The sequence below is a fragment of the Pan paniscus genome, chromosome 9 (assembly GCF_029289425.2).
Source record: "Pan paniscus chromosome 9, NHGRI_mPanPan1-v2.0_pri, whole genome shotgun sequence".
Taxonomy (NCBI): Eukaryota; Metazoa; Chordata; class Mammalia; order Primates; family Hominidae; genus Pan; species Pan paniscus.
Window position 1 is genome coordinate 113,467,331 of NC_073258.2, and position 17,109 is coordinate 113,484,439.

Genomic DNA, 17,109 nt, shown 5'->3' on the forward strand with positions numbered 1-17,109 from the left:
CTCCAGTTGTATGTGCATTAGGCTGCTTAGAGTTGTCCCACAGTTCCCTGATGTCCTTTTCATCTTACTTGAGTCTTTTTTTTCTCTTTGTGTTCCATTTTGGATAGTTTTTATTGCTAGTCTTCAAGTACACTAAACTCCATTTTGCAATGTCTAATTTGTTGTTAGTCCTCCAAGTGTAATTTTTTTAATCCAATGGCTTGTAGTGTTCATCTATACAGGTTCTATTTTGGTCTTTAAAAAATTGGGGTCTTTCATGTTCCCGCTCGACATATTCAAGATTTTTATAGCTTTTTTTCTTATTCTATCATTTTGAATATGTGGAATACAGTTCAAAATACTGTTTTAACATCCTTGTCTCATAATTCTAACAACTATGTTAGTCTTGGCTCAGTTTCAATTGATTGATTTACCTCCTCATTATGGCCTAGATTTTCTGCTTCTTTGCATGCCTGATAATTTTTGATTGAAAGCCAGACATTATGAATTTTACCTTGTTGAGCGCTGGATATTTTTGTATCTCTATAAATATTCTTGATGTTTCTTTCTGGGATTCAGTTAAGCTATTTGAGCATAGATTAATGCTTTCTGGTCTTACTTTTAAGATTCATTAGATGGGACCAAAGCAGCATTTAATTTAAAGATAGTTATTCCCCACTAATGAAGCAAGACTCTTCTGAATATTTAAACCAATGCCCCATGAATTATGAGATATTTAGTCTGGCTGGTGGGAATGGGGTTCTATGCAAATGCTCCTTCAAAACAAGACCCTCGATCCATTTCTAACCAGATTTCCAGCTCCTAGGCAAATTCCTATCCTACCTAACAACTATGCTTCTCTGGCATAACACCTTACTCATTTGTATGATTGGACTCTTGGGTCCTCATAGTAAACTTCCCAAGGGAGATAGAAATATTATGTCATGAAACCCTGTTTTGCTTTGTTTTACAGGGTACGTAGCAGATTAATAAAAGAGCCAGCATTTATTAAATATGCTATTTATAGCTCTATGATAAAATATCAATTGTCTTTGTCCAACAGTAGTTTATTTTTAAAATTTGAGGTGGGTCTGGGGAGGCTGATGGAGATGGGGCTGAAGACCCCCAAGCCGTCCAGTAGCATTGCCACTGACTACAGGGAAACCAAGAGTTCTGGGGCCACAGAAGACAGGAGAGACAGCCACCAGAGACATATATGAAGATGAGGTTTCAATAGGAAATAGGTAGGAGGGTTAAGAGATACTTGAGGAGTAGCAGCTGTCAACATCAGAACAGTTAACTCTTTCATGCTTGGCTCACAGGGAGACAAACTTGAGGTAACACATTCAAGTCAGAGTGGGCAAGAAATGCCTCCCCCAAGGGAAGAGGAACCTAGAGAAAGCAAGGCTATGTAACACCATCACAGATAATTTGAGCTGTGGGAATCTCAAAGGGCAGGCAGAGAGAGAGATCTCTCTTTCTCTCTAAAGCTAAATATTCTTTGTATTCTTTGTTTTCTAGTCACAGTGCAAAGTTTCATGTTGAAGTTGATGGTGTTTAATTAGACAATTGAGCCTGAGGCTAACGTTACAACTGAGCACTAACAATGAGCATCTTCTTTATGATATGTAGAAACTGCTAGCTATAATTTTAGGAATGGAGATCATTGAAACTACAATGAATTAATTAATTTCATTTATATTGATTGAGTGCCTACAATATGGCCACTCTCCTTTCTGTCTGGCCTTTGCCTGGAACTTCACAATGGCTTTCTTGGAAAAATCACCTCTGTATTAAGACAGAGTTATGGTAGAAATTTCAAGATTTCACAGGACCCACTCTCCCTTCTAAAGTCAGACACCCAACTTGACAAGCCACACTAAGTTGGGGTAAAAATAGGGTTACCAGGATTTTTCCGCCTCTTCACCCTCTAATTCTTTGGGAATTAGTGGAATTCCCCTCTAGTACCTCCTAAATACTTCTAGGATTCCACAGGGGACATCTCACATGTCTCACAGGGGTTCCACAAGCAGGGCCTCCAGATCTCAATCTTTCTGTGGAGACAGCTGCTTCCCTCATAGCTTCATCCAGAGCTGCTGCTGGAAGCCATCCATGTCTGTTCAGGCTGGAAGCCACCACCACAGCTGCTACTGGTCCTGGGTTGCAGCAGCCCCCTTTCCCATACCACAGAAACTTGCTACCAGTACTGGCAACCTGCCTCAAATACCAGTGCAGATATTAGTGAGGCTGTGTCACATGCATCATCATCATCATCATTTTGACGTTCTCTTTTATAACAGGCTTCATGCCCCAGAGCTCAGGCATGGATTCCTGAGGGCAGATACAGGTCTGCTTCCAGAATCACTCCACCCTTCTGATTTCAGAAATGTCATCTCCTCTTGACTCTCCTTTCTTTAGGGTGACATTTTTCCCAAGAGGCTCTTGGTTCCATATAAACTGACCCCTGGTAGTCCTGAGGTTCTTTCAAGATGCCCAAACATGCCCACATCCAAGGCATTATGTTCAATCGTTAAATAATTAAAATCCTTAAAAAAGAAGGACACTCAATGGGGAGGTGGGCAGGAGGTTTTTTGAGACTGGGGAAAAGAATGATGGGTCAGAGTTGGCAGGAAATCACTGATGCTGAAGGAAAGGACAGAGCTAGGATGGAAAAAGAGACAACCACTGGGTGAGTAGGGCTGGTTCTAGAGGGCTGGTTCAAATTGTAAAGTACAGAAAATAAGATTTAAGTAGCCTTATTCCTCAAACTCCTCCCCTTCCTTTTCCTCATTGTGCCCATCCAACTGGGCTTTCTTCGTCACTCTGCTACTTCCTCCTCCAGACCTTCCCCGAATCCAAGCTCCTCTTGCTCCAGGCCTGCTAAGAGCTTGCTACCATGAGAGAAAAGTAGTTGATTAATTCTCTCTATAGTGTTAATGACTAAAGAATCCCTAAAATATTCCCCTTGGAAGGTGAGGGGGGCAACTTTCAGTCCAGCAGCAGGCCTGAAGGGAGCCCATTTTGGCCAGTGGTGCTTCTGGAAATGTTTCTGAGCAGATGCTTGGAAACTCAGCTCTGTCTGCCACTGGCCCCCTTTCTCCAGCAGAACCTTTCCTCAGGCTCTCCCAGTGGTCCGCTCCCCAGGAATGCAGTTTCAGGGGATTATGCAAAGCTAATTGCACTCTCCAGGAAAAGTTCATAAATGTTGTTATTTACGCCCTTAAATAACACCCCTTATATATCCTAAGTGCTTTGGAGATATGCAGGAAAAGCACAGCAGGTTCTAGAAACCCAAGAGGTTCTTTGCCACTTAAAAAAAAATATTTTTGTCCTAACAGCTGTTTATTATAATCTCTTGAAAAGCCAAAAATGCAATCAGCTTTCCTGCTGGACTAGCTGCATTACTTGCCACATTGTGTGGAACGCTTTGTTCAGTGCCGGGCCTGTTTGGTTTTGTAGGCCTGACCAAAGAGTTGGGCAGGACTTACGGGGTTGGGGAAAACTGAATGTTACAATCCACCTCTTAATGGCCATGATGCCTTTACCCAAATAGAAGAAGTAGCCTCTCTTTTCCTCCAGGGATCCTCCGTCAGGGTCTGCCTTGGGTGACTGGCTCATAACGGATGCCATTCGCCATTGTTTTGGAACTATCTAGTGGTGATTTTTTAAAAACTTGTCTAGAAGTGTGAGAAGCCAAGAAGGAAATGACTACCTCTAGAAAGCCTTTCTTGAACGCTTCGACGGAGCTACAATGGAGATGATGTGGTCCACCTTTGGGGTAGGCTCGTAAGAACTGCAGTGGATGAAGTTTTCAAGCACAGAGTAGGTGCTCAAAAATGGTCATGTGCCTTTCCTCTTGCTTCCCCTGGGAAAATCCCCATTCCACTGAATGAAAGTGTGACATCACCAGGACTCTACTGAGCTTGGTAAACAAGCCTCAATTTAATGATTGCCAGGCCAGGTTTCAGATTTGCATGGGGCCGGTGGCTCCTTTTGTTTTGGCCAATTTCTCCCATTTGTAACCAGAACATTTACCCAATGCCTGTACCCTCATTGTATTTTGGAAGTAACTGACTTGTATTTTGATTTTACAGGCTCATAGCGGAAGGGACTTGCATTGTCTCAGATGAGACTTTGAACTTGGACTTTTGAGTTAATACTGGAATTAGTTAAGACGTTGGGGGACTGTTAAGAAGGAATGATTGGTTCTGAAATGTGAAAAGGACATGAGATTTGGGAAGGGCCGGGGGCGGAATGATATGGTTTGGCTCTGTGTCCCCACCCAAATCTCATCTTGAATTGTAATCCCTACGTATTTGATTACACGAAATGGTCCAGTTAAGTCAACTTGTCACCAAGTTGGTTGAAGGTGATTGAATCATGGGGGCCTTTATGCTCAGCTTTCACTGGATATTATCCTACCAGGGAGTCTGGGATCTCAGGATCTGGGTCCCTGAGGACCTTTTGTAAAGTTCTCATGCAAAATAACTCACAGAGTTGAGGTGCAGAGATGATTGAAAAATGATGTCTCCTCTGGGCTGTCATGGGGCAAACATCCAGGAGAACATGTGTAGATGGTCCACGTGGAATTTTCTACCTACTGACTACTCACTGGCAGATGTTGTTGCCAATAGAATTCATTTGAAATGATTGCCGACATGATATCATAGAGAAAATATTGTGAGTTCCAGGATGGTGTGGGCAGGGTTGGTAGGTAAGAATGGGATAATGGAAAATGAATAAGTAACAGGGCAGATTTGAAGGGGAAGAAAGAGGAGAGGGCAAGAAGGAGGAGAAAGAAAAGGAAGAGAAGGAGGAGAGCTAATATTGCTTTAGCTCCTCCATACACAAGGCTCTGTGCTAAGCGCTCCAAATACCTATCTCATTTAAACCTCATGGGGCCAGTACTTATAATCAGTATATTACAGATAAGGAAACTGAGCATCAGTAACTTACTCCAAGTCACATAGTCACATCGCTTGGAAGTGGGTTTCATATCTTAGAATGCAAATCCGAGTCTGTCTATTCCCAGAGCCCTTGAACTTATCCATTATAGGTATTTAAGGCCAAATAAGAAGGTGGCAGGAGCCTTTTTTAAGGTTGGACTCTGAAAGGTAGCTAGGACTTCAAAAGATGAAGGCAGAAGGGACATTTTAGCTGGCAGCAATGTCCACGTGAAGTCAGAGAGTTGGGGAGCATGGGTGGAAAGAGCTGCTTAGCCAGGAGGCAGAGTGGCTCCTTGTTTATAACACAACCTTTAACGTTTTAGGTTTCTATGGAGTGGAAACAGCACTGAAAAAGATACTCTAAGAATTAAATGAGATGAGGTGCCAGGCAGAGAATCTGGCATTCAATAAATGGTAGTTCATTCACCTGTCCAACAAATATTTTCTATATGTCTACTGTACATTAGGCAAGGGGAGAGGTCTGTCTAAGCAGAACTGACCTAGTCCTTGCCCTTTTGAAGGTTATATTCTAGCAGGGAAGAGTGGCATTTAATCATTTATGACATGGTTTAGTAACAATAGTGGTAAGGTTTCTCATAAGAGAAGTAGGAAGCACTATAAACCTTTACAACAAGGAAGTTAAGCTAAGAAGGATGAGTAGGAATTACCTAGACAAAGTAAGTGTGTGTGCATTTGTGTGTGTGTGGGCCACATTAGGGGTCATTTTGAGCAATAAAAAGCCCTGAATGTCTTAGCAGGGGAGGGATGTGGTCATTAACTGACATGATCAGATATTGGAGAGAGGATAACTAGGCTCTCAGGGAGCTACTGAAAATGCTTGAGTAAGAGAATGATACCATCAGCACAGCACAGCCATCTTAATAAACTTATTCTTAGAGCCATGTACATGCATAATGGGCAGGGAGAGAGACTTAAGGCTGAGGGGTCAGCTGGAAGCTCTTGTCAAGGCATGAGCTGATAAATGTCTGAACTAGACTGCAGGCAGTAGGAACCTACAGGATAAACAAACGCAAGGCACATTTTTCAAGGAAGGAATGACAAGGTTTTGAGCTTTCTTGGAAGTGGGAGGTGAAGGAAAGGGAAGAGTAAAAGATGGCTAGGAAGTTTCAGATCTGGATGATAGTAAGAATGAGGATGTCACAGCCAGAAATAGAAAAGTCAGAAGGAAGAGCTGCCGTAAGGAGAAAGATGGGCAACTTCCATTTTCAGCACACTAAGTCAGAGAGGACAGCATGCCCTGGGAAGAGCGGAGGGTCTTGAATACACATCTGAGAAATACACATTCTGCCGATTAAGATTGTAAACAGGAGCTGCTGAGTGAAGTTGGCTAGGGGGTGGCCTTTGGTCACCTTCTGACAATGGTGTGGGTGAGAACAGAGGAGTAGACACTGTCAGGGGAAGAGAGAGAAGAGTGGCTAAGGCACAGAGCATTGAAGGCCACCCCCACTTAGGAGGTCGATGCAGAAAGTCAGCCAGGGAGCATGCAGAGAACAGAGATGGGAGCAGGGGCTGGAAGTCAGGAGAGGCTGTTGGAAGATGGAAGGTGGCCAGGTGCCCTCAGAGCCCAGGCAGGCAAGACAGAGAGAGGCAGGGGACCGAAGCTGTGTTGGAACCCTGAGCCCCCACATTTCACTGCAGCACTGGAGGTTCCTGTGGAACTTGGCCCTTCTCAGCCACAAGACCCGGAGATGAGTACTGGTAAGAGGTGCCGTTCTGTCTGGCTACCATAATTTCTGAGGCCTGATGCCAGATAAAAATGCAGGGCTTCTTATTCAAAAGCAGGTAAAAAGTACTGTTATAAATTCTAAAATATAAAACGTTTGCCTTGCTTTTGTGGTCTCTCAACCTGTCATGGTGTTTTCTCATCTGCTATTTAATGTTGCTTTTTCTGAGGCATGGGGACACTCCTGACAAGCACAGACCCTCACAGGTGCCCAGACCCTGCCTGGCTGTGACTTGGTGTGTGGGCAAATGATCTGCCCCACAGCCAGGGGCAGGGAAATTGAGGCAGGCATCTCCCCTACCCAACTCATGGTGGATAGGTGACCCCAAAGGGGCTGCAACCTCTGTGCCAGGACTCACTGAGTGCTTGTATTGGAGGTGCCAGCCTGGGGCTGGAATAGTTACCTTCATGCATGACCCCAAGATGCTGCAGAGCCTAATTGCCCAAGTGCAACCCTCCCTGAGCCTGCATCTGAAGCCCTGCTCCCAGTGGCAGGGGCTGGTGAATACCAGGAAGGGTAAGGGGAGGGAGGATGGGCAGGGGTTGGAGGGTGGATGGTGAAAAAACTTCCACCTCCAGGGGAGAAAGGCAGGTGGCAAAGGGTGAGATTTCCTAGGAACTGAAATTCCAAGCCCCAGTGCTCGCTTGGACAAACAGCCCATCAGACTTCCCATACAAAACAGACATTCAAGGATAAAATTGTCAAGAATTTCATTTTAAGACAGTGATAGCAGAGCATGAAGCTGCAGGCATGGGATCTGTGTGACTGCACTGGACATCCGCCTTTGAGGCTGGTCTCGAGTGAAAGGCGACCTCAGAGCCCACTGCCTGTACGCACAGTTGCTGAGGAGGTGCTAGGGAAGCTTTCTCTTTCTCTCCACCGCATTCTTATCTCTGTCTCTTAGTTATCTGTATGAGCACCCCAGCCCCCAGCACAAAGCAAACACCAAATGAACAGTGCCCCCTGGAGTTGTTCAGGAAGTGCACTTGTTTCTCAGCCCCCACCCCTTTCTTTCTCCTTCTAACACTGGGGCTCGAGCAGGCTCAGGGCGCTGACAGGCTGCAGCACAGTCTTTATTAGGTTTCCTATTTTCTGTCACAACAGACAAGCCTCACAAGACAAAAGAAAATCGATTCTTTATCGACCACAGTCCAGCTGTCGGCTCCAGAGCCAAGGGAGGCAGCCAGGAACGCAGGTCTGACCTGTGTCCTCAGAGCCCACCAGTCCCTATGGGGCAGAGCTCAGCCTGCCTGCAGCCCCGGGGTAGCTGCCCAGGGAATGGCAGCTTCCCTCCAGTTAGCACAAGGCCTTCTGTGGGGTAGGCCTGGCGTAGTGGGCATACAGCCAGGAAAGGCGTGAAGTGCCTGGTGTTGGTGCTTCTGCCTCCCTGCTCCGCCCCCACCTCCTCTTTCTCATGACTCCCCCTCCCTGGGATTGCCCAGCTGTGAGGTTAACCAGGCTTGTGGGGCAAGGGTGGGGTTCCTGCCATGGTGCACTCTCTGCCTGGGGCTCTCCTTCCCTGCACATCCATTGGCTCCTAGAAGAAGCCCCAGTCAGGGTCCTCCAGAGTCAGGAAAGTGTTGAGGACCCACATTTCCATAAAGACCAATAATGAAGTGATCTGATTGGCTTCAGTTCTTAAAGTGGTGAATTTACATGCACTGGCAGAAAAGGAACACAAATAGGCCCTCCTTTTCTCTAATCCTGTAGACTACTCCACGTCTCTGTCCCAATGAACATTTCCATTTCCCTTCTTTCCTCCCTCCCTCCCTTCCTTCCTTCTTTCCTTTCTGTCTTCTCTCTCTGTCTTTTTTTTTTTGAGACAGATTCTCATTCTGTCACCCAGGCTGGGGTGCAGTGGCACAATTATAGCTCACTGCAGCCTCAAATTCCTGGGCTTAAGCCATCCTCTGGCCTCAGCCTCCCAAGTAGCTGAGACTACCGGTGTGAACCAGTATGCCCGGCTAATTTTTAAAAATTTTTTGTAGAGATGGGGGTCTTGCTTTGTCACCCAGGCTAGTCTTGAACTCTAGGGCTCAAGTGATCCTCTGGCCTCGGCCTCCCAAAGTGCTGGTATTATGGTCATGAACCATCCCCCCAACGAACCAGCGAACATCTCCCTTTCTAAGTACCTATAAAATAAGCATTATATCTCAAACCAGTCAAAGCTGTAGGGCTGAATTAAGCCTCCAGTTCTACATTTAAGCAGATGGCTGTGGACTTTACCAAGAGGCTAAAGAAACGAATGAACAGGGAGCAACATGGGGGGAGGGGTTAGACCTTCAGAAGCTTGTGGGGTACTGGTGTAGGTGGCTACTGAGGGTTGTGACGTTACCTCCAAAAGAGTTGTCCCTACTCCACACCCAGAATGGAGGTCAGCCCTACTTGAGAGTTAGCTTTGAGAGAGACAATCCTTAAACAATAGAGCAGAATTTGGGGGTGATGAAGTGCAAAGGCTTTAGAAGATGATCCAAACCCAGATGAGCAGATATGTGGTAACTGTACTGGGCTGGCCAGCGCCAAGTGCTTCAGGGAGCTCAGGAGGGCAGGGGCCTCCCTGTCCTCAGGGAGCGTGCAGGGGAGCTGGCAATCAGAGGTGGGAGTGGCTGCACACCATGGGACTGGTGTGCTGAGGCAAGGCTGTAATGCAGAGGGGAGATGTGGGAAGAAGGGAATGGGGACACAGAGACAGAGTGCTGGCCAAGGGTGGGCGGTAGCATAGACTCTGGGGTTCCAATCCCAGCTCCACTACTTTCTGGCTGTGGCTTCAGGCAGGTCACTTAACCTCTCTGTGCCTCCATTTCCTCATCTGTAAAATCAGCATGACAAAGATCATACCCACATCATAGGTTTGTTGTGAGAATAAAGCCTTTAGAACTATGCTTGCTGCATCATAGGGACCATATTTTATAAAATGATTTGTTGAATACTGGAACTAGTCTCAGATGCAGTCATATTGGAAGGGGCACAGTCTAGGTAGCCAAAAATCATAAAAAGGGAATTCCCAATCTATAACTTGTATCTCCCAAGAAACACTAAAGAAATTATAATTTGTAATTTCCAACAATTTTTATATTCCCAACCATCCTGCTCTATACTCTCTCCTTCCGCAGTTCCTTCCACTAATGCATGCCCAGCCTCTGCCCACAGCTCAGTCTGTCTCCTTCCTTTGGTGCCTCAGAGACCTCCTTTTTCTGATTATACCTCAGTGATTGATTGGGGCTCTAGCTGCTGAGCTTTGGAATCTATGGCTGCCTTTGCATGCTTCCCAGGAGCTGTTCCCACCAATGACTGAGTACAGCTGGAGGCTGAAGTCGAAAGATAGGGTACTCCTCTGTCCACTGGCTTTGGCTCAGTGACTCTCAATGTCTTTGCCAAACCTTCCTTAGACTTCTGTATCCCCACCTGCCCAGCCTTGTGGTCTGACAGCTCTCCTAGCTTTCCCAGCTCACTTCTTATTTCCTTTCTCACAGGCATTTTCTTAAAATCCATGCACATTTGATTTCTCCTTGGTGTCTGCTCCTCAGAGGATCTGGACTGATCTCCTCTCCCCTTCTTCATTCATTATATAGATCAACTCACCCTCTCTGGATAAGTCCTTCCTCAGCCTCCCTCGCATCAATTCAGCATCAGCAAGGTGCAGAACTAGTCTGGTGCATAGAGATTGGTTCAGAGGTCTTGAATGGTGTGAGCATGTGGGCAGAGAGGGCCCCTCTTACTCAGTTAATGGAGGAAGGGTTTACTCAGAATATCTGCTCTTTGATATATTTTATACCAGAACTAATAACACCCAAAAGCATTTTTAGTTCTTCCTGTGTGCCAGGCATTAGGATCAGAACTTTAGCTGAATTATTTCACTTAATCCTCACCATAGCCCTGGGAGGCAGATATTACTATTTGCATTTTACAGATGAAAGTGAGGGAGATTAATTATTGATGAAGGTCCTGTAACTAACATATAAGTGTTGGAGCCAGCCTTGAACCCTGCCTGTCTGACCTCAGTGCCCACGATCTCTGTGAGCACAATATTGCCCACAGCAGAGGCAGTGGTAGGATCTGGGGCTCTGGGGCTCTGGGACTAAGAGGAACACAGAGTGGGAGGAAGTCTGGGGACAACCCATCCCACCGTGTGGAATCAACTTCCTCCCCAAAGTGGGGAAGAAGTTGCACTCAGGGCATGAGTCTTGCTGCTCACAGGAGCAGCCACAGCTTTGAGGGAAAGGGGTAGAAAGAAGTGGGGAGCTGGTGGGAACGGGGCAGAGGCATCTGCTGGAGAACACTCAATGTCATCCTGAATTAGATCATAAAAAGTAAGTGCTTTTTAAAAGCAATTTTACTCAGCAGGGGATGTGCTGTCAAGTTGCCTGGTGATTCAGAGGCTCTCTGCCTCCCAACCCCTTCTTTAGAGGTGGGGGTGAGGATATGGCTGTGGGGAAGAGTGGCTCAGCTTCTCTGTTGTCTGCTAGAGGTTGAAGTGACCCAGCTATGGCTGAATCCCAACCGGGCTGTCCTTAGCTTTTCCTGTACCCCCTTAGAGTCAGACAGAGCTGGGCTCCAATCCCAGCAGGACTACCCACCCAGAAGAGCTGTGTGACCTGAGAGGAGTTGCTAAATCTCTTTTAGCCTTAGTTCTACCCTCTCTGAACACAGAAATAATGCCAGAACCTTGGCTTTGGGTTCTTGTGAGCATTAAATGAAATAAAATCTGCACAGTCTGGCAAATAATAAGCCCTCAAAATTGGGACATCTTTTTATTATTTGTTCTTGTTTTTATTATTAACACCTGCCTGAGAGATTAAGAGTGGAGGGTTCAAAGTAAAAGGAAAGAAAGTCATGCCTGCTTCCAGAAAGTAACAGAGATTGCTACTGCTCACTAATGTTGAGTTCCTCCTCTTCTTCTTGGACTTCCCTTGCTCTATGATGAATCCTGACCAACGGGATGTATGCAGGAGTAATGTCAACCCGTGAAAACCGCCTACACACGACCCTCCACCTTATCTTTATGTCTTGTGATGACCTTATTGGAGATGGCAGCACCAAAGATGGTTAGATCCTGGGTGCCTGCATGACTGCATGGAGGAGAGCCCTCTCACTCCACCACTGGTGCCCCCTAATGGACTGCTAGGTGAGTGCAAGACAGCTTTGTGTCAAGTCACTTAGAATTTGAGGGTGTTTGTCTTAACATTTAGCCCATCTTGACTTTAACAGTCAGCCAAACCACCACAGGGATTTTGTAACTTTCTGTGGCTTTAGATTGTTTGAAAGTTTCATGAAATGAGAGAATGACAGGAGACAGTCTCTAAAGCCCTTCTCAGCTCAGACATTCAAGGTGGCTCACTGCTCGCTAATATGTAGTTAAGAAATGCCCTGTACCCTCCTGGGAACCTATGAGCCAGCACTCCTAGAGAAGCCTTCAGAGGGTCCTAGGAACACCACCTAGTCTCTCTCATCCTCTGGGTTTCCTACCCTGGGCCAGCCCTGCAGCAACTCTCCAGTTTCCCACCAGGTCAACATTTAGGGGACAGAGTGTGAGAGAGTCACTAAAGCCCAGATCATGTGAGTGAGCCGGAGTGACTGAGTATGTGTGCGCCAGTGTGTAGGGGCTGCACCTAAGTTGCTTTGCAAATATTTATTTGTAGATTTTTTTTCTTAAACAGGTGTTGGAGGTGTATAGCTATGGAGACCCGAAGCTAATCTCCATATTTCTGGGTGTTGGCAGGCACTATGTCAGTCAGAAACCCCTGCAGTGATGGCTGGGTTCTCTGTCTCCTGCACTCTCTCTCCCTGCAGGCCTCTTTCCTTTTATCCTGAGGCATCTTCACAAGTGCTGACCCAGGGAATGTGCTTGCCATGAGCCATTGGATGCTGTCAGAGATGGAAGGGACCTACTCAGGGGATCATCTTTCTGGAGATGCAGAAAAGGAGAAAGGGAGAAGGGAGAAAGTGAAGTTGGGGAGAGGAGAAGAAAGGAGGGGAAAGGGAGGCAGGGAGGAGAGGAGGGACGTTCATGTGGACTGGGTCCCTGCAGGGTGCCTTAGCAGATCCCATTCACTACAGCCAAACAGAAATGGGTTCAACTCCTACTTAAGCCAACTACTGAGTGACATCAGAAAAATTTCAGAGCTTTAGTTACACATCTTAAAATGGAGATTGCCCAGGAATGGTGGCTTTAACCTGGCTCACTCCTGTAATCCCAGGAGGCTAAGGTGAAAGAATCGCTTGACAGAAGTTCAAGACCAGCTTGGGCAACAAACTGAGACCTCCCCTCTACAAAAAAAAATAATAATAAATGGGATTATACTAGCTACCTCTCAGTGATGTGAGGATTAAACGAGATAATGTACGTAAAGCCCACATTGGCAGATAGAGGTGCTTAACGAAGGGTAGATAGAGTTGTCCCTTGGTATCCACGGAGGATTTGTTCTAGGACCCTTCATGGACACCAAAATCTGTAGATGATCGAGGCTGTTATATAAAATGGCATAGTACTTGCATATAACCTATGCATATCCTCCTGTATCTCTTAACAATGGGGATATATTTTGAGAACTATGTTGTTAGGTGATTTTGTCATTGTGCAAACATTATAGAGCAAGGATCCCCCACCCCCTGGGCCACAGACAAGTACCAGTGTGTGGCACATTAGGAACCAGGCCTCACAGCAGGAAGTGAGCAGCAGATGAGCCAGGGAAGCTTCATCTGTATTTACAGCCACTCTTTATCATTTGTATTACTGCCTGAGTTCTGCCTCCTGTCAGATCAACAGTGACGTCAAATTCTCATAGGAGCATGAACCCTATTGTGAACTACACATGCCAGGGATCTAGGTTGCACCCTCCTTATGAGAATCTAATGCCTGATGATCTGTCACTGTCTCCCATTACCCCTAGATGGGACTGTTTAGTTGCAGGAAAACAAGCTCAGGGCTCCCACAGATTCTACTTTATGGTGAGTTGTATAATTATTTCATTATATATTAATATTACAATATAATAATAATAGAAATAAAGTGCACAATAAATGTAATGCACTTGAATCATCCTGAAGCCACCCCTCTCCCCCAACCCCATTTGTGGAAACATTATTTTCCACAAAACTGGTCCCTGGTGCCAGAAATGTTGGGGACCACTGTTCTAGAGTGTACTTACACAAACCTAGATGACACATAGCCTACTACACACCTAGGCTGTATGGTATAGCCTATTGCTCCTAGGCTACAAACCTGTACAGCATGTTACTGTACTGAATAGTGTAAGCAACTGTAATACAATGGTAAATATTTCTGCATCTAAACATAGAAAATGTACATAAAAAATATGGTAATATAATTTTGGCCAGGCACGGTGGCTTATACCCATAATCCCAGCACTTTGGGAGGCCAAGGTGGGCAGAACCCTTGTGCCCAGGAGTTCAAGACCAGCCTGGTCAGCATGGCAAAATGCCATCTCTGCAAAAAATACAAAAATTAGCCGGGCATGGTGACACACACCTGTAGTCCCAGCTGAGGCGGGAGGATCACCACCTGAACCTTGGAGGTCGAGGCTCCAGTGAGCTGTAGTTGCACCACTGCACCCCAGCCTGGGTGACAAAGTGAAACCTTGTCTCAAACCATCATCGTCATCATCATCATCATCCTCTTATGGAACCACTGTTAAGGATGAGGTTCATAATTGACTGAAACATCACTGTACAGCACATGACTGTACTTTAAATCATCTCTGGATTACTTATGATAGCTAATACAATTTAAATAGTAGGTAAATAATTGTAATACTCTGTTTTTAAATTTTCCTATTATTCGTTATTTTGGTATTGTTATTTTTTATTAGTTTAAAAATATTTTTGATCTGTGATTGGCTGAATCTGCAGATGTGGAACCTGCAGATATGGAGAGTGACTGTATTAGCATTGACCTGTTTTCCACTCTATCTGAGTTGAAAATGTCTTCCAGACACCGCTCCCAGGCTGCCTTTCACATGCCCCTGGGCTGCCTGGAGAGGCTCTTCGGTGGACAAGGTTGAGATGGAGATGCTGTGTTCACAGCTATCGACAGAAAGGGAAATGAGAGGAGAGTGGTTTCTGTGCCTCCACTGGGCCCAGACTGGAGTCTGAAGTGAAGTGAGCAGAAAGCCCTGATTCCACTTCAGCTGTAGAGGCAGTGTTGCAAAATGGTTAGAGCCCAGACCCTGTGGCCAGATTGCCTGGGTTTGGAATCCTGTGGCTACCACTGACTTTATATGTACTCCTGGGCAAGTTACTTAATCTCTCTGTGCCTGAATTTCCTCATCGTAAATTAAGAATAATGATAAGTCAGCGTCATTTAACAATCTAATAAGTTAATATACAAAGCATACTTAGTAGCAGGTACATAGTAAGCCCTTTGTGAATGACAGGCATTCTTATCTACAGCCCGGAACAAAGCCAGAGGCAAAGCTGCTGCTCTTGTTGGTGCTGTGTATAGAGAATAAAGGCAGTATTTATACTATACCCATGTCCCCTTCTGTCCCACATTCAATGTACTTGGGACACAGACCAAACAGACTTGAACTACCCTTTCCAGAATCACAGGGGCCTCTTCCCAGGTGCACTTCCAGGTTCATCACTGGTCTGCATGCCCCAAGGCCTGAAGGCTGGCCAAAGAGTGGCTATTGAGGGGATGGGACAAGTGTAGATGAAGCTTGAACTTATGGCCAGAGAATCTGCCCCTCTGTGCATGTGGCCACCAGTGGTATAGGATGGCGCCCAGGTGTAAAGAGAAGGAAGCTGGGCAGGAAGCCTCCGTACCTTTGCATCAGGCTTTGTGAATTTTAGGCAAGAGATTGCATAAAGATATAGGGTCTGGCATCCATCTCTAGTTACCCATCCTCTCTCAGCATGTTTAGCAGATCATAGTCTTGATGCCAAGGCAGGACAATGGCACATGCATGTGCCTCCCTAGTTAACTAGAACGGATGGGCAAGGGCTGGGCTTGCACACCTGCTGGCTTGTGTGAACTCATTGTTATTCTGATGGCGAAGACCCTGAACTGGGTTCAGGAACAGGAGCTTCGGCCATTCAAGGCCAGCCCTTCCAGACTGTAGGGCCGAGCTCAGCTGCCCCAGCTTTGCTAGACAGACACCCTAGGGATGTGCCAACGACCCTAGGCTCTGAGATTCAAGCTGCCAAATCCCCAGCGGCAGCCTATTTGCTTAGATTTTTGGATTGCAAGAAGCAGAAACCCAATCAGCGTTCCTCAAGTAATGCAGGCTTTTTGGTAAGGATGCACATAGGAATAAGAAAATGATAAAGCCAGCCACAAAGCCCAGCTTCCAGGGCACTCTGGAGAAGCTGAACAAACAAGCTCTAGGAGGAATTGGCTCTAGGGTGAACCAGGATTGGGGAGGCTGAGAGCAGAACACATGGCAGTGGCATTAGGGGCACAGTCCTGATGGGTCTGGGCTCCTCTCCTTGCGTTTTCCTCTCTCCATGTCTGCCCACTTCTCCTCTTTGCTCTCTGCTCTGACTTCTCTCTATCTCATGGTTTCTGCTTGCTCAGAACTTTGGCCCACCCATGGCCCCTCATGCTCCCCTCCCCAGCCTCTCTTTACTTCATGACCTTTAGTTCCTCTGTTCACTGCTGATATGCTTTGGCTGTGTCCCAAATCTCATCTTGAATTGTGGCTCTCACCACTCCCATGCATCATGAGAGGGACCTCGTGGGAGATAATTGAAACATGGGGGTTGTTTCCCCATACTCTTCTTGTGGTAGCGAATAAGTCTCATGAGATCTGGTGATTTTATAAGGAAAAATCCCTTTTGCTTGGCTTTCATTCTCTCTTGCCTGCCACCATGTAAGACATGCCTTTTGCCTTCTGTCATGATTGTGAGCCCTCCCCAGCCATGTGGAACTGTGAGTCAATTAAACTTCTTTTTCTTTATAAATTACCCAGTCTCAGGTAAGTCTTTTTCAGCAGTGTGAAAATGGACTAATATAACTGCTAACTGCCCTAGTCTTCCCATATTCTTCTAAGTCATTAACCCTGGGGGAAAATTATCATGCCAGGCCAACTCCTTGCCCACTTGCCAGTCTATAGATTAGATTCTTGGGTCAGATGCCTATCACTCAGCTGTAGTCAGTTGAGGGGAACTTACATGATCTAGAGCATGGCTGCTGTGGGCTGTGGGGAGGACAGGTTTTCTGTGACATGGACAACCAGTGCTATAAACAATCTGTCTGGAACAGTGAGGACGGGAGCCTGGGCAAGAGCCCTTCCCAGGGTTCACTCACTTGCTTCCCTGTTCTGCTCTTTCTCCTGCAGACCCCCTCTAGACTCACTGCAAGGGAAAGGAAGCAGGAGGATCAATGTGGAGGCAGCTGAACAGAACTGCAGATCTACACAAGGTCTGAATCTCTAACCCTGCCTCCTTTCTCCTCTTATTCTTTCCACTTGCCTCTGACT

At 46.1% G+C, this 17,109-nt stretch overlaps 1 long non-coding RNA gene across 1 annotated transcript in view; it reads left to right on the forward strand.

Moving 5' to 3' along the window:
• LOC129393409 (uncharacterized) overlaps positions 1–17,109 on the forward strand; it is a 90,705-nt gene that overhangs the window by 56,165 nt on the left and 17,431 nt on the right. Inside the window, exon 2 of the long non-coding RNA XR_008620263.1 lies at positions 16,969–17,051. This is a non-coding gene — a long non-coding RNA (uncharacterized LOC129393409). The remainder of the gene's footprint in view (positions 1–16,968; positions 17,052–17,109) is intronic.